Source organism: Harpia harpyja, chromosome Z (genome assembly GCF_026419915.1).
Source record: "Harpia harpyja isolate bHarHar1 chromosome Z, bHarHar1 primary haplotype, whole genome shotgun sequence".
Lineage (NCBI taxonomy): Eukaryota > Metazoa > Chordata > Aves > Accipitriformes > Accipitridae > Harpia > Harpia harpyja.
In genome coordinates, this window is record NC_068969.1 from 22,911,814 (window position 1) to 22,934,943 (window position 23,130).

At 38.8% G+C, this 23,130-nt stretch overlaps 1 long non-coding RNA gene across 1 annotated transcript in view; it reads right to left on the reverse strand.

The window, feature by feature from the left end:
* The window catches only part of LOC128137763 (uncharacterized), a 94,528-nt gene that overhangs the window by 15,942 nt on the left and 55,456 nt on the right, over positions 1-23,130 (reverse strand). Inside the window, exons 2-3 of the long non-coding RNA XR_008233827.1 lie at positions 16,957-17,180; positions 4,691-4,905 (exon numbers count right to left, since the gene is read on the reverse strand). This is a non-coding gene — a long non-coding RNA (uncharacterized LOC128137763). The remainder of the gene's footprint in view (positions 1-4,690; positions 4,906-16,956; positions 17,181-23,130) is intronic.

Below are 23,130 nucleotides of genomic sequence, written 5' to 3' on the forward strand. Positions count from 1 at the left end.
CAAGGGAGGAAGTGGAAGCGACTGACTTCATCCCTGCCACACAACCTCTTGGTTTGCCAGCAGTTGGATTAACAAGCAATATGGTAAAGATTAACACCTGTAAATGGCTTAGGAGAAGGGCACATAAATCATTTTACTACTATGACTCTATCCTGAGTTCAGAAGAAAAAAACCCAACCCTTCTGCTATTATTCCCTATATTTAGAGAATGTTTACAAAAAGCAGCTACAAATATAACAACACTGAAAGATGACGACTCAAAAAACTATGGACACAGCAGAACTTTTTTTTTAAAGATAGATATGCCAAGTAAATATGATTATTGCTGCCAAAACTCAGTAATTCACTAAAAGCTGTTGAAAAAAGCCTATGTAATAATAATGCAAAACAAATACATGTACAAACACTCATACAAGCAATATTTACAAGCATTGCCATGCTTGTCAAAGATGAATTTCCATGCTCTAATCACATAATACTGGTAACATAAGATTATACATCCTTCTCGGAAGGAAAGAATTAGTTACTACCAACTCCAGTGGTTACTGATCCCAGAAATCATTACTAACTCGAGCAGTATTTGCATACATAAATAGTCACTCTGCTAACACTGCTGCAGTCCAGCTTCAACATGTGAAGAAGCGGAAAGCAAGCACTCTGGCTAGCCAAATTGCTCTGATTGCCCACCATCGTGCTCGTCTTCAGGCAGGAGTTTCCTCTCTCTATTCCTGCTACAAAGCTGCTCCCCTTCTCCTCTTTCTATAGAGGAGAACAAAGGTTCTTGGAGAAGCTAAAAAGAAACAAAGGGGAAAAGAAAAACGACACTCACTCCTGTGGAAGGCAGAACACTACATAAGTAAAAATTTCTTTTATTTTATATTTGGTGCTGCTCTTGTGCAGATACCAGGTAAAAAAAGCATAGTGAGCTTCTCACGAGTGAAGGTCACAGAGCCAGGTTCTCCATTCCAGTGTGCCTGTTCTGCATCGCATGGTCACAGTAAGCTGCAGCACATCACACAGCACTTGTCTGGCAAAGCAGACATTGCAGATTTAAGATAAGCAGCAGCTTTAGAGATATGGCTTGGCCTAGGTGATAACTATCTTTAATATCCATACCTTTGCCAAATTTTTATTCGTAAACTGTAATACAGAAAAATACGAACATAGTATCAAATATATTTATTCATTTCAAAACTGGATGCTAAAGAAAATTAGATTTATATACAGTCTGCACAAGAGCAGATCTTTTACTATCCTGAGTAACTTCTTTGTGTTACAATGTGACATAGGGAACCAACCATAGTTTGCAGAAACAGATTTAAATTAATGTCATACCATTATGCAAGGTCCTAAGGGTAACAAGGTATAAAGTAATACATGTTGAAAATTCTAAGATATCAGTCACTACTATTCAGTAAGACTGAAGTTTCCAAGCATTTCTGAGATTCCACTGGTAACAGCTACCCTAAAGCTTGTTGATGGGTTTTTCTTGCGGCTGCTCTGAGCGTTTACATTTGGGAGCATCAGTTTTCATTTTCTTTTACAGTGATCAATAGAGCTATGACTAGCAAATGGTCATCACGAGTTTATTTACTGATGTGAATGCAGAAGTCAACCCAACATTCTGAGTTACCTGGACATTTTGAATACCTTATTCTAAATACCAGGATAATTATTTCTCAATGAAGTATTTATGCCATGGTCACAGCAATTAATAAGGCATCTTTCCACTATTTCTGCATGCCCCATTTCCTTCAAGTGTAGCAAGTGTGTGAGTTAATCAGCTCTTCAGGACAGCTGGAAGAAAAATGCTGCACCACCATCACACATTCTGGCCACAACTAGTAATTGCACTGATGAAAGGATTAACATGACACAGGCTGGTATGAAAGGGAACACATGCCCAGCACACTGCGCTCTTGGCATGTCAGTGCTATGGAAATGGATGCCTAAACTAATAATTTCTCTTAATTTTGAAAAACCTCAGTGCGATATTTTTTCAATCTAAATGTATTTTATTTTCAAACCAGAGACATTAAATCCAGCTGCTGCTAGGTTCTCCTTTTAACCTTTGCATCTTCTATAGTTTATCTTTTCATCCAAAAATACAAGGTAAAACCAACTCAGACAAAGAAAGCCTGCCCAAACTCCTACATACCTTTCAGGTCATCAGGCAGCTACAGAAAGCTGGCCTCAGCTCTTCACAGCAGATGACAACAAGGTCTGTAAGTACCTGCCATAACGAGCCCGGCAGGTATTTCAAGCAGCTCTGGCTACCTTTCCAGTCCACCGCATGAGTACAGAACAAGGGCAACTGGCTCTAGCCAAACGTAACATTGCTTTATCCACAGGCTACGAGTCTAGAAAGAGAGACACAAAAAGGAGATGAAGAACTGGCCTTCCTTACTGTTGTGGATGTAATGTTTTGCAAGCTCATTCCTGAAGGAAGGGAAATGCATTAATTTCATGTCAATTAACTTCAGATGCAGCTGTAGAATTCCACTGAGTTCATCTTCTGTGTGTGCATTAATGTACATGCAAGCACACACATGTGTACATGCTTCCATGCACACACAAGAACAAGGCAAGGGGAATATTTCTCCAATCTGCACAACTGGTAAAACAGGCTGAATTTTGTCACAACTTGTGGGCCTGCGTAACAAACCTAGAATCTACAACTTTTGGAGTAGCTACCAGGAGGGAAATGATCTCAGAGGGTTTTGTCACCATTCCGTTGGTAACGGAAACTAATTTTTTGTTATCATTCCCTTGAATATACTCTACTCCCCTTTCCAGTGTGGGCAGATGATACGCTTCTTACAGCGCTGATTATCACCAAGATCCTCGCAGGGGAGGATGCAGCAGAAAACTGTTTCTTGGCATTTATCCTTCATCTCCTGCCCACTGCAAGGCCTCAGTTCCCATTCCACAAAATGCACTTTGCACTTACTTGCAAACTACCTACAAGCTCTCTGGAAGCCAGAAAGCCCAACATACAGCTCCTGTTTTCCTCTTCTCTTATTTTAAGGGCACTGAAACTGTTTTTACCTCCTAATAATGGGTAAAACTTATATTAAGTGAAACTACAACCAGTTCCTCAGAACGCAACTGCTCTATTGGGAACATCTTCATTATTAAGCTTTTAGATGTATCAAATAATGCTATGAATATTTCTGTACTAGCCACCAGAACAGCATTTAATTTCAGGTTGTGGGTTCCCCCCCGCCGCCCTTAACATTTAAGTAATTATTTTGCGCATCGCTGGTCAGCTTTCACCCTGACAGTATACCCATTCTTGAAACCTCTTTGACTTTACACTGAAAATCCCAAACCACACTGCTGGCATCACTGGGTAAGTAGGAATTTTGCTGCTAATGTGTCTGGAGAGGCATGGATAGGTAACTCGTGATTAAGTAAGAATTTTTCCAAATTATTTATCACATGTGTATGATAGTATTTAAATTCACCTGCAAAAACAGCATATGCATGATTTGTTCATTATGAAGTCAATTTATCATTAGATATTAGCACTTGTCTATCTCTAACAAATGAGTAGCCTGAGGAAATCAGTGGGATTTTTCACCAACCTGGAATTAAGCTTGTCTGTAGCTACCTTGACGAATCAGATCTAATGTCTCCTTGCTAGATAGACTGCGGAATACATATGCAACAGACTGAACCCCCAAAAAAGAAAGTTTGTTTTATCAATGCCTCAAGCAAGTTTATTTACTACATTACATATCATTCCTTTAATGTACAGCACTTAGTGCAACAGGGTGCTGGCCCCAGTCAGGATTCTGAGACATTACAGTTGTAAGTAAATAAGTAAAGATGGTTTAAAAAAACAAAAACAAAAACAAACAAAAAAACCCACCACCACAACAACAATCACACTGAAGAGGAAAAAAATAAGGTCTATTTCTAAACCATAACTATGGTAGAAAGGAAGTTAATAAACCTGCCAATAGAACCAGCAACCACACACAAACCCTTATGTGCTATTAATGGAACAGAAAATATTAACTTTTCTATAGAATTTTTAAAAGCTCAACAATAGTCTCTGATACAGTTACATATTTGCTACATAATTAGGTTAGAAAGCCCTGCAGGAAGGTCTTTCTTTTGTGCCGTATTCTATTATGTCCTTACAATAGTCTGCTACAGATTTTTCAGCCACATTTAACTCTCTAAGACTTTTTCAAAAGGTTATTCAGAAATAGCTACTTCCACATGCATAAAAATAAGGAGACCCACCAGACAGCAGGTTCACAATAGCGACCCGAATCAGTGCGCGCATGAGAATTTTTAAGCCAGTGAAATGGGAAATAATGGCAGCTGAGAGATCGGCAGATAACGCGCTTGGGAAGGAAGGCTGCTGGATGCCCAAAGACACAAGAGAGAGGACCCAGAGTCACTACGTCAGTCTCAGAATTTAAGGACTAAAGCAATTACGAAGAATCCATGTCAATAGGTTTGTGGACAGGTCTCTGTCTATACATGCCCAATAGCTCTGACTGTTTTTGCATTAATATACGTTTTCAGTTCGGAGTGTCACTACATTAAGCCTTAAAAACATCATCACAGGTAAATTGAGGACCCTAGACAAAAGGGGAAGTGGTTTTATTCTGTGACAGCCTGTAAGGAGAGTCTCCTTGCACCAGTAAATTATACATTCACAATAAATACTCACCATTCCTCCCGGGACAACACACTGCATACATCAGTGGGCCCTGAGGGTCTCACTTTCCTGACATCCTTCTGAAAATGTGTCACTACTGCAACCTGCACGCCTGGGAGTGCAGCAGACCACATCCACCCCAGACTGCCCGGCCGGCTGAGCTTCTGGTGCTGGAGTTTCCCGTGCTTCAGGCACAGCATCTCCAAATAAACCATCAGAGGGGCAAACTACGGCCAGAGAAAGTAAAAAGAAAGAATGAACTAAAAGTAGTTAGAAGTGGGGTGAGAAGGTGCAAAATAAGCTCTCTCAAAATAAGATCAGTATTACTCTGTGCTCTGGTTTTCACAGAGGCAAAGCATGGCAGCTAAATAATTTTAACCATTAATCTCACACCTCCATACAAAGCAGTCAGGTTTTGTCGCTAGCTTTTATTCCACACTGAACCTTCAATTTGTTGAAGTGTCAATCTAGGTGGCTTTGTTGGAAACCAATGAGGTGAGATTATTCGAGCAATTATGAACTAGAATGAATTGCTGCATTTCAGAAACCTGCAAACAAAAAAATAATAATGGAAGATAACCCTTTTCATTGTTCAGCAAAAACACTGGTTACAAGCTTTAAATACAAGAGATGCAGGTCACCCCTGAGACACGCAGAAAATGCATGCAAGTCTTGTTTTTCAGAATTTTAGTCATGGAAGAAGTAAAAATGTTTGGGATATTTTCTTGGGTTTATTTTGCTGAAGTTTCTCTTGCCACATCAGGATTTGCCACTTTTATGCTTTAGTTTTTAGAAAGCATGAAAAATTTGCATAGAACTACCTTCCAGCTTTGTGCCTGCAGAGGATCTAACAAGTTGCTGGCAAATCTCTTTGTTTATAAAGCGTACAAACTGAGACACATGCTAATGTAAATTAAGAATAGACTAAACCTCTTACCTATTTCAGTACTTTTTGCCTATATTTTCACATCAAGTGCTTAAGAGAACAGGGAGGAGATTTTATAGTGGCCAGTGACAGTAAAAACCAAATACATGTCCTTATTGCTAAGGAATTGTATTTCTGTAGAATACAAACTTGGGCAATTTATTTAACAAAGAGCAGGGTATGTTGGCCTTGATCCAGCAAAGGATGCAAATAAATCCAGATTAGCTAACTGCATTAAGGACAGATGACTGGACTGTGCCCTGCATCTTCGCTGCAAGAAGTGAGTAGCCTACTCCTAGACTCCCAATCTCTGAAACAGCCTGGTGTAGCTCAGAATATCCCTGAGATTAACAGTCACACTCCACCACAGTCTTTTGAACTCCAGGAAATTTCTTAAGATTTAACTTGATGAAAGAAAGCAGTGTTTCTATACAGATATGCTAGACAGACAGACATGCTAGGTACCTACAGCTAAGTCCTGCGCACTTCACCAAAATTGTGTGTTTCAAAACAGGCAAAACTACGGTGTGCTCTGGCTTTCCTTGCGAAGAAATTAAACGCTGGCAAGTTCAGCACAAGGTCTCATTCACGAGTATTTCCTCAAAATTGCTTGGCCAACACACTATAGATCTTGTTTGTGATTACTACTGATTTCCTCTTTGGTTAAACTGGGAATCATGAGCTCTTTAGCTCATGTGTGCTACTGAGTTCCTCTAGGAGCAGGATCACCTACTTGCAAGGTGTGTTGGGTGGGGAAAGAGAGAAAAACAGGAGCTGCTAAACACTAATAAAACTTGAAAATGAGCACACTACAGTCCTCTGCCTTGGTTCCTAGGCAGAGAGTTTCCCATCAGCCGCACAGTTTGGCTGAACACGTTACCACCACTCTGCCAGCTCTACGGAAACTCTGGGATGTAACCTATAAACAGAAGTTCACCTACTGAAAATGGTATTTGTGCTTCTTTTCAAGTGAGTGGCCAAGGTCAGAGGGTTTCTTTATTCATGAGATTTTGGCTTTCCTTCTCATAGAAGCAAGGCCCAACAAATGTGTTTTTCCAACATCCTGATTCAAGTACCCCCAAGGCACACAGCAGAGAATAGAAATTCTTCTAATTAGAGACCACTTTTCAAAAAATTTAGCCCTTGCTGCTGTCTTGCTCAAGGTCATATGCTAAGTGGCTGGTGAACAAACAGATCTGCTAACTTTCAGCAGAGTGAAGAATTAAAATCCAATTTAACTTCAGTACTAACCCTGGTATTTGACACTGTCAAAACAATTTTCTGTTTTAAAGCAACAGCAGGCTATGAGTGAGACAGCAGAAGAAAACTGGCAATGAAATAAGACTCTGTAATCTTTTTTTTTTTTTCCCTTAAAATTAGACTATTTTTTAAGAAAAAGGTTGATCAAAAATATTAATTATGCAAACCATTAGTTCTAAATCCAGTATTTGTGGTTCTGCTGGATTACCAGCTTGGATTCTAAGTTTAAATTAATAACTGAATAAATGTTTTCCTTAGGTAAATTCTTCATATGAAACATGCATTGCCCAAAATATCTTAAACTCATCCTATTGGTTTTTTTCCCCCTCCCCATAATATTGAACTTGGTGCGTAACAAGTTGCATAGACTGGTGAACAGGTAGAACAGTATCAGTATTTCTGTAATTTTATACTTTGCTGTTACTGTTCAATAAAAATAATTGCCTGTAATCATCCAGTATCTTTTCTTAAAGATCATTAAATTATTCTTAGAAATTAATCATTTTTCACATTAAAATATAATTGCCAATAGTACTTTATTGCTCAGTACTGAATGTATCACTGTTTTTCTACTTATTTCCTACCCTACTTTTCTCAATGCATCATTCATCATGAAATAATCACGACAGCAAGGACTAAATTTTACGTCATCGTGATGTTCTACTTAAACAGTTCATCTGACATTTTAACATGCACTATAAACCCATACTGAAAATAAAGCACATCAGTAGCTGGGATGTACCAGCTAAGGTGAAGGATTTCAACAAAGTAGGAAGAAATGTTCTGAACACAACTGGCAGGTCTTGGCCACTGAATAAAATCCATATTTTTATTTTAAGTTATCTTGGAATTGAAATAAAATCCACTTCTGCCTTAGCTACCAATTTAATTGATATTGATAGTCCCATGTGCTCAGTCTTTAATATACACTAAATTCCTGCTAGAATAATCATATAGTCCTCAAGGATTTGCTTCTGATTTACACTTATGGTCAAACACAGCATTTGTTCCACTTCTGTCCTTGTGACTACTGATGCAAGGAAGGGCTGCACAAGTTTTGCTACAACAGAAGAATCTTTTTACAGCTGCACGGCCAATCAACAAAACCAGAATAAACACCGGTGTCACACCTAAAAATAAGCACCTTTTTCCCCAATGAACTACAGAGGGAAATTGATTCCAAACAAATGAAAGACGTTATTTAGGTCAAAAGAAAAATATTTTGTACTTTATTAAATCCCATTAATTTGGTCTTTTATTTGGAAGGTTTACAATTCAAGTTTGAATCTACTATCTAAGACTCTGATGACTCACAAATTTTCCAGCCAGTGTGAATCTGACTGTTAAAGAAAGGGGGAAGAGACCAACATAGTGAGATGCTGCCCTTACACTTCCGTATTAGAATACCACCCAGTAAATGTTGATTATTTCTAGGATTTGGGCTAAAGCACTGTGCTAGAACAGAACATATGAAGCAAAGGTGCACGAACATGTGCTGCTCTGCAGCACCACTGCCTTCTCAAAATGCAGGAGCAAGCACAGGTACCTGGGGAACCTTTAAATACACAGAACTTCTTGAGTCTCTAATGCTAAGTTCCTTCATTAAGCCTGCCAATGTTCAAATGAACAGGTGAGACTGCAGGAAGGCTCATAAAAAAAAAATTTTCCAAATTTGGGGGAGCTGGAAAGTAGATTTAAACCACTTTCACAACTGCTGCCCTTGTCCAAGGGCCTCTTCTGTAGCTTACTGACATCTGAATGTTACCATCAACTCCTGCTGACTTCAGACCAGACCTTGAACATCTCTGAACATAACACTCTTTGAAAGATTGCTCTGCTGTGCTTACCAGAATTCAAATTATTCCAGTTATAACTTTAAAAAAATATTGTTCCTTTAACTTTCTTTGACAGAAAAAATTGGGCACATTATAAAAAGGTCTGTAAGCTATTACAGATGGCATTTGAGATAACGTGTGTCCTTTTGCCAAGATACACACTACTCAAATCGCAGGAGTCTGAAAGCTCACGGAAGTTTAACAATCGACAAGCCGTGATTGATGCAGCTCTGCTCCTAGCGTGAAATGTCCTATTTAAGGCTTGCCGGGATGCACTGGCTCGGCAGAAGGACTGCAGCAGCATTACCGTTTGCCTCCTATGTGGATTTAAGAACTGGCACAGAAGTACAATGCAGAGTCCCTGCTCTCATTTTCTGCACTGTCATCTCTAACCATGTGCCACACAGACAATCTGACATGGCCTTCTTTCTCTGAACTGAGAAACTTTATTTTCGGTGTGCCATTTTGTCTCAGAGAGTTACTTTATTTCCTTTGCTATTCCGCTTGTCCTGGGCTTTCATGCCATCGCAGCTTTGTTAAGGGGAAGTCCATCCCACCCTCAACACCAGGCATGAAAACCTTGTTTTGGTGGATGCTCAACTGCAGATAGATAAACAGAAAAAGAACAGAACTCAAGGCAGACAAATGGAGGAAAGAAGCGCTTTCAAATACCTGGAAATGTTAAGTATATGTAGTTTAAACATTTTGTTTTGGAGACAAGCCACAAATATTAGAAGGGATTTTACAATTCATTTCTCTTTTCCATTAACATCACCACCAAACCCTGACCTTTATTCAGTGAAGTTATGGGAAGATTTTACTTCTCTGCAGTGAGATGACTTTCTTTACTAAATCATTTATAGGAGGAGTATTAAAAAGAATCCCTATCACAAAAATGGGAAAATAAGAAAGACATTTTCTTATTTGTAGCAAACTAGCAGGGAAAAAAAAAAGCATGTTAAAACCAAAGGAAAACAGGTATGAAGGTGAGTCAAAATGGTTCATTTCCACGATACACTTCCAAAACATCTGTATTATAGTCAGCTTAAACCTTGAACAAAAGGTCCCTTTCAGACGGGAAAAGTTAAAATAGTGTCTTATTTTAGACATTTGAGAATTTTTATATGCATCAACCTTTGACTTAAGTAATTAACTTAGCCAGAAACTTCCTATGGCATACACAAGATTTTCATCAGCTATCTTGTTTCAACAGGGGGAAGAGGGGAAGGGAAGAATACTTCCACCTAAGTGGAATATTTTCAACAGATGTGCACGCTTACTTCTGAAAAACTCTACATCCTAAACTGACTTTCTCATTCCTCATTCACCATGCAGGAGGTAGCAGCAGCATGTATGTGCACACTGTGTGCCCAGCACAAGATGAAAGTGATTCATTAGTCTGAATGTTTAGGCAACAGATGCCAGAAAATCTAATATAATCTGATGAGCGATAAACTAAGGCTACAGTGTTGAATACCTTCTAAGAGATTTGAAGGGTTGTATTTTAAAGCAACACACTGTTTTCAATGTGGCTTATACACAGAATTTTACTACAGGAAGAGCTCCATGTTTTCAAAACCATATGAAGGAGATTATTGGGTTGGATTTTTCATAGAGGAAAAAAAGTGTGAGGTGTGCTCTGATGTTCTCTAGTGAACCGGTACAAAGCAAGTTTCTATTTTGTTGGCTCAGGCAGGGCAAGAGCAGGCAGTACAAAAGGTTACCGCAATGTTGACAACTTTTCAATCACCAAAAACAGGTGTTGGATTTGAAAGACCACGAGATGGAAAACCTTATACCATTAACAATCTCCTGGGACTGCTCTTCCTCCCATTACAAGACCATGTAATGGCAAGGGCTATTGACTGGGGTAACCCGGCGTGCCACCAAACACATGCAAGGTCAGGGGGCACACAGATCCTGCAGGAATACGCACAACACCTGATCCCAGTGTGAAACAGGAGGCAGCAGGCTGAGAACAGAGAGCTTGCCTTTGCTGTCCTGAGCCAATGCTCACAAAAACACTGCTCTCATTACTCGCTTGTGTACAGCAGCTTTTACACTGCTAGAGCCACAGGCCAAGGTTTTTCAAGTGCTCAAGTCCAACATTAGGCACTTTAAATGGAATATCCTTATCTACAAGACTACATGAAACCGATGGGTATCATCTACCTGCAGCAGTTAAGGACTACAAGACGTAGAGCTAGATGCAACGAAGGGCCTGCAAGTCAGAGATGTGAAAGTACTAATTCAAAGTTGGTGAGCTTGGAAAGCTAAGACAAATTCTTCTCATGTCAGTCTGCTTGTTGATTCAGCTCCTTTTGCCATTTGTATTACTGCAGCTAAAACTTTGCTTTCAAATCTACAACTTCTTTAGAAACTTTAGAGAACTAGAAGTCCTCTAATTTTTATCCTTCCAAACTCCTGTCTCTTGCAGGCACATGGTCCTTGAGTGGAACATCAGACAAATCTGTTCCTTTATTAATTATCCACAAGACTTCTCAGCTACAGGTCTTCTGAACAAGATTTTGTCTCTAAAATAGACAGCAGAAAATTTGCATTTCATCATATTAACAAAAGGCAATAAAAGCATAGTCTGAAAGAACAAATGCATTAATATTTCCAAGAAATATTAGCCTTGGACTTGTCTTCTTTTACAAGGAAACTTCTCAGACCAAGACACCAAATAGGTGCAAGAAGGAGCATTATTACTACTAAGTATTCAAACAGCATTGATAAATCTCTAGTTTTACACAGAATCCACTACAAACACTGCCAAGATACTGCAATGATTTAAGAAGGTACAAAAATTATATTTAGCACATGGCACTTTTAATATAAGAATGGCATGGTTCATACCTCACACTGCATTGTATTAATTGAAGAATGTTAGATCAACCAAGAAACATTTCTAACTTCTGTTATAGTACGTACTCTCACTGCACTGATTTAAAAACATTCGTACACTATCAGTCCTTCTTCTTGTACCCACCGAGAAGAAAATAATTCACACCATGAGTAATTATAGCATTAATAACTACAAAACTAGGTATATTATTAAAGTCATCATATTTGAAGACTGTTGGTCTAGTTCCCTTTCAGAAGGCAGAATGATAAAGCTTCTTGTCACGTTCTTCTCTAAATACTTCAGGTTTATTGTTCTTCCTATATATAAAAGCCAATAAATAAATTCAGATCTCACTCTATACCAGTCCGGGGACTTCTAAACCGACCTGGCTGTTCTTACAAGTACCCCTACAACCCATTTGCCTGAAAGCATGACCTGACTTCAGCATCTCACACAAAACTGTTTCCTTATCTTTCTCTTCTCCCAGTTCTCTATTCTACATGAATTAATTACTGACTTTTACAATCATCAGTCCCAGCTGTAAGGTTAGCTCATACCTAACTATCCAACTTCTTGTAAGGTTGTATCTAACTACTGTCAACAGACAAGCCACTCAGTGACACAGGTTTGTAAAACATTACGCTTGAGTACTCAGCAATTATACACTGTTGTATGTTTGCGGGGTTTTTCCAATATGCTAACACCAACCTTTAAATAACTGCACCCAGTAAAACAGGCATCAACTGCCAATACGCTGAGTCAAGAATGTAACAGCAAGTCAACAAGTGACATGCAAATTGCCATATTGGTAATTAAATCCACACTGAAAACCTCTAATAATCCCTAGGTGCAAGGTACTATTTTGATTTTTGTAAAGCACAGTAAAAGTCTTATTTCTATCAAAAATTATTCTGACAGTAATTCTGCACCTTAACGGTAATATCCCCAAGTTGGTAAGTGGGAGTCACGTAGAATGGAGGCACATACACTACTGTAATAAAGGATAATTCAGTACTAGGAAAATCAGTGGAAGGGATGATTGAACTAGTTGTTCCACATTTTGGTTACCCCATCTACAATCTTTTCTTTACAGAATATGAAATTTTAAGAGAGGGGCAAACTGAAGATTTATGAATACAATACTTCTTCTGGAAATATTACGCTGTTTATCTTCAGATTCAATCAGCCTCTGCAAACTTAAGGTAAGCAAATAGCCATAGGAGTAAGCACAGTCTCAGTTCTATTATGATTTCCCAGAATCAGTGAGCTACAACGCAAACGTTTGCCCACAAGCATAAGAAGCAGCAGCCCTGCCTGCACTGCCACTGATCATGACTAATAGAGACCTGACATGGGAATGGATAGCACAGAATGAAAATGACTGCTATGCAGCTTTTTTTCATCTGTTTCCATTTTCAAGTAATAATACAATATAAAATTCCATATTATTTTAGCTGCTAGAACAGGTGGCACAAGGAGAAAAATAATTTAAGATCTTATTTGTATGAATATGTGGTCACGTTCTGCAATATTCTTCACTTTGTACCAACAAAATGTAGAATTAACTGGTTCTGAATAAATTGTGCTTTTTATCACCTAAATTTCCTGCTACACATCCATAACCCTGCACTCTGCAGATAGCAGAGCACACCCACTCTGACATTCGAAATACCTTGGCAAGTTTGTCACATCAGACCACCGACTTCCTCACAAGGCAAGGCCTGAACCAGAACGCCGAACGTGCCTCAATTCACAGTTTAGATTCGTGGCTTTCCAACTCCACCTGAGGTCTTTTAAATAAGTTGGAGAACATACATTTGTAGAGATGCCCCATCAGTACAAGCACCCTGTGATTACAGTGGGATACCATGTGTATGCCTCAGCCATTTCTTTTCCTTCTACCAACTTTAAACATGATCCCTTGCTGGAGCTGCTTAGCTGAGGCAGCAGCTGAGAAGCTCCACGTAGGTAATTCCACCAGCAGAGTCCTCCAGGCTGCTGCCTCCAGACCCCTTCGTTTGCTGGAGCCGACATCCCTCTTTCTCTTCACTGGGTTCTGCAGCAATAACAACTGGCTGAATGAAAAATGCCTTGTGTGAAAATTCTGTAGGACTACATCAACACACTCAGCTAATACAACTTATTTCAAAAAGCATCTTCATCCCTACTCAGATCTGCATTGTGTTACTGCCTTATTGTCAGACTTCCTTATTTGCCTAAAATAACTACCCATGCCAACTGAGTGGGTCACAAATCAGATGGGTTGCTTTGTTAATTAGATAAATTTGGGCAAATACTGCTTTTGAACAATTATGCACAGCTGGCAACGGACACTACCTCTAATTCATGTTATTTTTGGTTCTCTTCTATGGCCATGACTTTTCCTTCCAATTCTAATATTTTGCTGCCTGTAATATACAGAATGAGAGTACTTTACTCGTGACCTTGATTAGCACTACTGAAGCAGTTCTGGAAGCCACAAGTATTTTGCAAGTCCTTGAGTTACAGCCTTGGGAATCTAAACAAACTTTAGGGCTGTGACTCCTGGATACCCTGCACTATCGGTCATAATACTTGTGTTTTACCTGATACTGGTGTAACAAGATGCAAGACTGAATGAAGTAGTTTGATCTTTCACCCTTTCTACCATGGTGCCAGTGAAACTCCTTTCTTGCCTTTGAATAGCAGTGTTAACACTTGCAGCAAAGCAGCATGGATTAGATAAAGAGAACTAAGAACAGAAACAAATTCTTAGGAGGTAAGAAATTAAAACATTTAATTGCTGCAAAGAAATACAAAAAAGCACACAGAGCTCTATAAAAAAATTATATTATATGCCTATTGCCACAGGGGACAAGCCAAAGGCTATATAGATGCCAAACATAAAACAAATTGTGCTCCTAAAATTAGATGAGGACTGATTTTGCACATACACACAACAACTCAGCATTCAGATGAATTTATTACAAAGAATACAAGGCATGTAATGTTTGTCACTATTTCTCATTTCCTGCTTCCATCTGTTTAGACCCAGTTCAAATCTGCTACTGTATATTATACAACCCCTTTTCTCTGGGTGTCTCTGATTATTACCATACAAGGTGAGTAATGAAAAGGCTAACATTAGATCTGGTTCCAGTATTTTCTACACAAAGAATTACAGTGCCATTTTTGCAGTACTGCAGGGTTTAGAGACAAGTGAAATGCCTAGCAAAATTGAAAGAAAAATAAAGCAGAAAACCCCGTTTTCACAATCTGCTTCCAAGGCTGTTACGTGGTATCAAAGCGGTGGCATTCTTCAGCAGTAAAACCCAAATGAAATCCACAATTAACTTCACCAAGAGAAATATGAAGCATCACAAGACAGAGGAATGGGTACAGAGTCTGCTGGTTTATTATGATCTTTCATACATGGAAGCTGAATTAGACTGGAATTTTAATTGCACAAGCAACTCACTGCAAATACTAGCTAGATGATTTATTAAAATGAAAGTCATCAATATTATCTCTATTACAAGTGCAGAAAGGATATGGATGAGTGTATTCTATTAGTTTCTTTAACTCTTTGGGAGGACCCACACTGTGTAAAATTTCTGAACCCGCTGGATATTGCAACCAGGTCTTCCTCAGTTATCTACATGGAGCTAAACAAAATTAGCTCTCAAGTTAAACTGACACCATAAACTTATAACTGGATACAAAAAGTTGTCAATCACTATCAGAAATACCAGGAAATTTGAGTACGCTGTTTCCTCTCAACACTGCTGCAACCTACTTTTGTTTCCCATAGTTTATGCTCTTGCCAACTGATTAATCTTTTATTATCCAATTTGGGATTATGAAAGTCAACTATTCCATATATAATTACAGAAAACTCAAAACCAAAGTTTAAATAATAAATAACAGCTTACATTATCTAAATAACTGTTTTCAAGCCCTTTATTTTCCATTTCTTCACTAATAATTTTTGATCCATACAAAATGGCAGTTTTCAAACAGGACACAAGCAAAGCAATTATTTCACCCAGTAAAAGGTAATGGCTTTTGTGACACAGAAAGTCAGACACCATCACTACACCTGCTTCCTCTGTTCTTAAAATTATACATGTTCAGTTTCTTCAAGAAACAGGTCAGGCTAAATATGGAGAAGTTTGCAGCAATATGACCAGGCTACAGCAGGATAAATTCTCTGTAGCTCTGCTAGGAGTGTTCTCACTAGAACAGGGATTAATCAATCTAACTGGGTAACAAGAGACAACAAAAATTTACATGACAATTTATTGATAATGTGGACTAAATAATAAGAAAACAGATACAAAATAGCTGGACAACTTAAAATTACAACATATTTAACTAACCGTAAAATATTCTCGAAGTTCTCATCTATATGAACTGTTGAGTAATGTATCAGCCCTGAAAAGTGACACTCCTGAAATTCTTCCAAGAGACTCCTTATAAACAAACCTTTTTATAGTAATAAGGGTCAGCATATTTTATTAAAGCATTCTGTACATATTCCCTTTATCAATGCACAGACACCTGCATGTGGCAACTGCATATTAATAACACAGGAAGACTGTCTGTCAATAGGTTCTGTGATACTCGCCACATCTGTCTCCATTCCTCCATTTGGTACAAAAAACCCTGTAGTGCTCTCCAACGCTTCTGTGGCAGGAAAACAATCCCCAGGCCAGACGTTCTCCTGCATCTCTTTCTTCACTAGAAGGCCAACTAGTATCCAGATATTCATAAGAAAAAACCTTTATATTCTGCTTTCTAAGGAGGTACAGTATTATGTTTTGTTGCAATACTTTAAAAAACAAAAGTTGGCTAAGAATTTTGATTGGGCTGTTCCTTGTTTATTATTAACTTGTATCTGCTAGAATTCCAAATGTCATCATGCCTCTTCTCCCCTGCCTGCCTCCCTCCCAGTGCTGTTACAGACAGGTCACTGGCTTTAAAATGTTTCCTTTTCAAACGCTGCAAGAAGAATGGGTGAGAGAATCTTTCATGTGCCCTTTTTGAAATCTGCACAATGAGAGTTTTAAGGGTTAAGGCAGAAAATATCAAAAGCATTGTTCTAAACCATTCTAGGAAAGACATTTACACATTCTCAGCATTGAAGGGAAACAATAAAATTTTATAAGGTTTAAATAAAAGGAGGCCAGTAGCTAATACTAAAAGTTGGCATTTTACCAACTGCCAAAAGCAGATCAATAAATAACCATCTTAAACTGAAGAAAAAAGGCTTAGCAATGTATTATCAGTAACCTGCCATCCAGGGAAAGGACATGAGAGGTACAGTGTGCTATGCAGATGTTGTTGTTGCAGTGGGGAAACGTATGTTTTCTGTACACCCAATATAAGCAGTTTCTTCTGCTGCCACTGGAGATGACAAGTAGTTACCCACCTTGCCTCCTGGGAGTGCACCCGTTGCAGGAAGATGGGAAGCTACAAGCTGCTGAAGGCTGGAGGGTGTTTTTGAGGAAACAGCCAGAGGTGCCTGCCCTGTTCTGAATTCCTTAGGCGTCCACTGCTGACCACTGCAGGAGACACGCCGTTGTGCTGGATGAGGCTGTGGTTTGACATCAGCAGAGGGGATCTCCCACCTCCATCAAGACTCGACAGTGAGCACTGCAACAGTTAGGAAATCATGGAATTGTATTTAGCAGGACAGGATAAATACAACTGGTACAAAATTGTTAGAAGTCAACCTTAAGCTTCACATATGATGCAAAAATAGCAACAGCTTCCTATGCCTGAAAGCACAGAATTTATAAAGGAAAAAAAGGAAATTTGGAAGATCTGCCCTAGAATAGACCATACGAGAAGAGACAAGTATGGTAAGTCTAATTTAAGGAAGCAATTTTGAAGGATTCCTGATGCACAGGACGATCCTGAACAAATCCACCACAGAAGCAGGCAACGCACCCAAGGTTAAGCAGCCGCAGCTGCCAAGTTTGCTGCCACAAGAAAGAACTTTTAAGTCTGCAATGGGAGAGAGTACGAGTGCCCCAGTCCAACATATCTTAACCCACTACCTTGTCATGCTTAGGCCCTTTCTTTTAAGCTTTGTATTTTACTGGAAAGCTAAAATTGGCTGTAAATATAATGTGAAATTAGCTATCAGCCATCAATGATGGCTAACTCGGGCATTTCAATATCCAGAGAAAAGTCCAGGGAAATACCCTGAGCACGGATACCTGAAAGTGCCACGTGGGACTGCTGTGAACTGCTAAGGACAGTTGTTTGGATACCACCAAAGGCGGCACGTTCAAAGCCATTTTCCACTTGACAGCACAAAAACAGGAGCCCAGTGGTAGGGTCGGGTTATTTTGTTTGGTTGGAGTTTTTTGGGTTTTGTTTTAAATAAGGAAAGGGAATGAAGAGATCGAGCTTGAAATGCAGGAAATGGTACCATCAGTCTCTTACCCAACAGCCCAATGGTTAAGACATTCATCTGAAGTGTGAAAAATGTTCCTCCTCTGCTAGAAGAACCACTTTTCACCTAAACAGAAATTTTTCCACTCTTGCACCTGCACTGCTCCACTTATTTTATAAAATACTTCTGAATGTCAGAGGCAGACACAGATGATTTGGTAACACCTACGGGGCAGCTTCAGTCCTGCTCCAGGAACATGGGACTTCACAGCGAGTACACAATTTCCGTGGCACAACAGTCTCACCTGTGCAGACAGCCCGGCAGCCTGGGAGCTACACCCTCCTCCAAGCACTGACTGCTCAGACCTGCTCTGCCAGAGGAGAAGGTTGAGCCCAGCACCTACATGATGGATTAATGATACAGCCACTAACCTGCTGGAAAAGGGATAGACATTACCACTTCACTTTTTCCCGGCTGAAGAACACTTGCCAGAAGTTATAACCACCACAGAATAAAGAATAATTCTGGTATATTTACTATCTTTCCCCAATAACATATTGGGGACTATAACACAGGGCTCATCAATATCTATAGAATAAATAGTAGGAGATGTGTTTGGATGGTGCACTAAATACAGCCAAGGAACTACTGCAGATAGTTTCAAACACCAGTCACGTTACTGGATTTTTAATAAGCAAGATTAGTCAAATAAGAAAGTGAAAACAAATGAGTAATGCAGGACCAATGGCTAATCACAAAGGAGTGTGACAGATTTTTGGCTATTCGTAGTGAATTTCAAAAAATTTCTAGTACTACTACATATTTTAATAAATACTAAGTAATTTTTTAATAAATGAAACAACAAGTACTGCAAACCAATATCACAGCTGGCATACACGTGGCTAAATCAGTGCCACATTACTTTTCATATCAGCTCAAAAGACCATCACAAAATTGTGAAATCTTTCCACTCAAAAACCTATAAAAACTGTCCTGTACTTCAAATAGCTTCATCTTGTCTCTTTCAGACTGCTCGACTGTATTGCACTTTGCACTGTCCCATCATTGATACTATTGTTCTCTTTTATTTAACCAGGTATTTCCAAATTGTTTTACAATGCAACAAACAGAAGGTCAAGTACAGAAGGTATTTATAATGCTACACAGTCATTGCTTGCTGTTCTCACCTCAATATACTGCTGTCAGTGCCTCACCTCACTCTGAGACTTGCTCTTTCCAGCAATTTATGACCCCAAAAGAGAAACGGCTTATCCCTTGGTTATCTTAAAAACAGGATCACACAAGGTCTAACAGTCATTAGGTCAATAATCCCAAATAAATAGGACAGGAAAGAGTTGGGCAACTCACCCACAGAGAATTGAAAGAAGTAGTTTATTGATTAGTGGTATTTTTTCTCCTTTACCCAAAAGCTTTACTATCTTTTTTTTTTTTGCAGATTAAAAAGTCCCTTGTTAAAAATGTCACCTTTTTCTATCTCTAATCATCCTTGCCGTTAATCATTTTATACAGAACTTTTCACAGATTTAAAAGCCTGTGGAGACTGAGGACCAAGAGTAACATCTTAAAAAAACCAAAAAAGTAACAGGAAAAAGCATCACTAAGGATTAATGTAAGTGGTTGAGCTTTGTTTATTTGTTATAAAAGATGCTGTGCAGAGAGCACTGTAAGTAACAAAATGGCAATACCTTTTTTCCTTCTTGAAGTGCAATTACTGTGAACAGTATCTTTGGAATTCAAGGATTTTTCATAGAGAAACTACTTAGTATGCATGCAAACTCCGTATGAAGACAGACAAACAAGTCAGCAGGCTTCACAAGGTCAGACGGTATTTATTGTTGGAATCAGAAATAGGGCCTTACCACCTGCACCCAGACTTGTGTTCAAACCTCTAAGCCACTGGTTTCCAACACTGCATGCCAGATGTTGCAATTAGGAGCACGGCTTTAGGGTAGCGCACGGCCCAGGATCACCTACATCTCTCCGTGTTGGCCTGCGCTGGAGCTTACGGCTGCGCTGCAGGGGGACACCAGTGACAGGCTGGCTGGGGCAGGGAAGCAGGAAAAGGAGCCAGCACCAGTGAAACTTACTCCAGACAGACGGTGCATCTCTGCTCTATGTCACACTGCACCTCTGATGAGGAGAAAATGTGCCTGACATCATAGGCTGCCTCACAATGTCAGAGGAACAGGATGGATCATCACGTGCAACATATGTTCTTGTACATTCAGTAAGCAAATTCCTGTTATTAATCAGAATTGCTATTTACAGAACAATCAACAAGGACTCCTTCTGAAGGAATTGTGAAAGTGCTGAATAAGGAGAATCTCAAATAATTTTCCATTTTCTCCGCAATTACATGACATCAAAATAGACTTCATTTTCCAGGCTTTTAACTAGCAGACTTCCAAGACATACAGCTAAAAATAAAATCCTGAAACAGCCATCACGACAGTGACAAGGGAATGTCTATAGCGTCAAAATGAGACACCAACTCATCCAAACACCAAAAAAAATCACAACACTCAAAACTCAAAAAAATCCCGACAGGCACTCTGACAGCAGGATGTGAATATACCAGTGAGGAAGAGCATGAGCTACTGTGCTTATGGAGACCAGGTATCGGCAAACAGCCTGTACACCAAAACTGCTCTATTAGCCATTCACTGCGTGGTTAGGATGTTTGAATGTTAAAGTATAGTGATGTAAAAAATAAGATATTATGCTTTGAATGTTCATTTTTATTTTTAATTGTGGGGTTTTTTTAATTAGGTAGTAAACTTTTCCATTAGGTGAGATGCTGCATATACTATTTTCAGAAAAGTTACTTTTACTGCTTTCTAGTGTACACTGCATTAAACACTTGTTCATTCTCCAACTGCACTGTCCCTGAAATACAAGCATCACAAAACAAGCTTGAAACAGAGAAACCTCAGTCTCTAACTACATTGTTTAATACTGAGAGTGAAAATCAGGAGCGCTTCTAGGAAGAATGAAAGCCATTTGGCCCAGCATGGGACAATTCGTTCACTTCACTATACCACACTCCCTGCCAGGCTGACTAATTAGGTTTTTTTGAATGACCCAGGTGTTTTTGCCACAACAACCTTAACTACTAAGCTATTCTACACTTTTTAATTATCTGGAACAAAGTAAAACAAAAATCAAGAGAACGACCCTGAAATACACAGAGAAAACAGAGAATAAATTTGCATACCAAGAGGGTAAAGTTGCATACCATGTAGTGACCACAAGGTCCTTAAGAAGACACTAATCAGAAAGGGAATAAAATGTTTATTGGAATAAGAAGTTCTTTAAAATGGACAGATATGTAAGAACAGATGGATGCTAAGCAGAGAATAAAAAGAAGACTTTAGCAAACAACACGGGGAAAGAAGATTTTAAAATAAGGTATCTTTGGAAGACTTAAGACACCAATATTGGCTCTGAACCTATTTGTGAGGTTCTGTAACAACTCTGAAGTCGGATGTCAAGGTAATGTAACATTTCCCATGTTACCAGGAGGTGGGACTGTCCCAAGTTTCAACTTAACTTTCTAATTTCTAATGTCACAACTCAACCAGAAGGCTTGTAAAACTGACAGGCCTCTAAATGCCATATATCAGTTTACTTCACTAAGAATAAGCAAATTGTTTCCTTCTGAGGGTGTAGTGACACCTTGCTACAAACAGTTGTACAGATACTGCTGTGCGATCCAAAAACCTGAAGGATAGTACATAATCTAAGTAAAATCTCTTGAATTCCCATGTCAGTCTAAAGATCTGTTACCCTGAACTATAAATTTCACATTTGTCAAACCCAGGAAGAGGGTTTGAATTTCCAGCTGTCTCCAGAAAAGACCTGCGGGGTATCTGTGATATGGTGCTCTTCTCACATACAAGGTATGAAATGCTTGCATGGGTTTAAAGAAAATGTACTACATAAACTGAACTCAAGAGGAGCTGTAAGAAATCTGTTTTCTTTCTAGATCACACTTTTAGAAGGGGTATGGAAGACATAAGAAAAAACACTAGTAAGTACACATTTTAAACAATTATTTTTACTTTGTGAAAAATAGGGTCAAGATTAATGATTCAAACCAACATGGAAATAAACAATCACTGGAATAAAGAATAAGACGCCAAGACACTTGACAAACTGATACACTGGGTAGATACTGGACTTAGCAGCACCAGAAAAATCCTGACATTTTATTTACTAATGGTTCAATAGAAAATGAGAGAATTATCTTCCAATGATCCCTAAAACAAGGAATATATAAACTGAGATAAAGCTGAGACTACACCATGGTAAGAGGACTGCTAAATTCATCAAATAGAGCCACAAAACCAGACAAGGTTTGCAGAAAGAAGCAGCACTATTTTTTGAGTTTCGGCCTGTTATTCCCTGTATTTTTAATATAATTCAATACAATGAACTCAAAGTTATCTTTATGATACTGCTAATTTACTAGTAATATAAGTAACTATATTTGTCATTTACTTAGTTACATACACTTCTTCCCCATAGAAATTCAGATGACATAATGCACCAATTACCGTAGAGTAGTTTTACGCTCCCCCCCCCAAATGTGTTTTGGGCCATATGATACAAATAGAAAGGTTCAAATCCAAGCAGAGGTTTCTTTGCTCTCTTATTTCTTGAAGAATAATGCAAAATTGTGAAATAATAGGAATTGTGAAAGCTTCATGGAAGTGCTTAAGGACTAATAACGAAGATAAACACAAGAAGTCCTGAGATGTGCTCCTTTCCTCAGTATGGTGCCAACACTTACAGGCTGCGCCTTTGTGAACTTTTTTGTTCGGTATGTCTCTCAAGCATTTATCTTATTGATAAATGCAGTAACAGATTTCTCTGACACCCAAGCTCCTTGATTTAACTCTTTCAAGGGGAGTCAAACCTTTTCTCTTCCTCAAAACCCTTCCAGACTCACAGATAATAACATTCCCAGCTCCTTTGGTTTGAAGTAGGAGAGCACGGTACTTCTAAACTGTAGTCTTTTTTATAGGCTCTTGCATTTTCATCAGATAAAGACAAATAGTAAATACCCCCAAAATTACACTAAGTAACAGAAAGCCCAGGAAAGGATGACATAACCCAAGGCAAGTAAATTGGTTTACTTTTTCAAAGCAATCTTATGTTCTACCAAAACACATATCATTT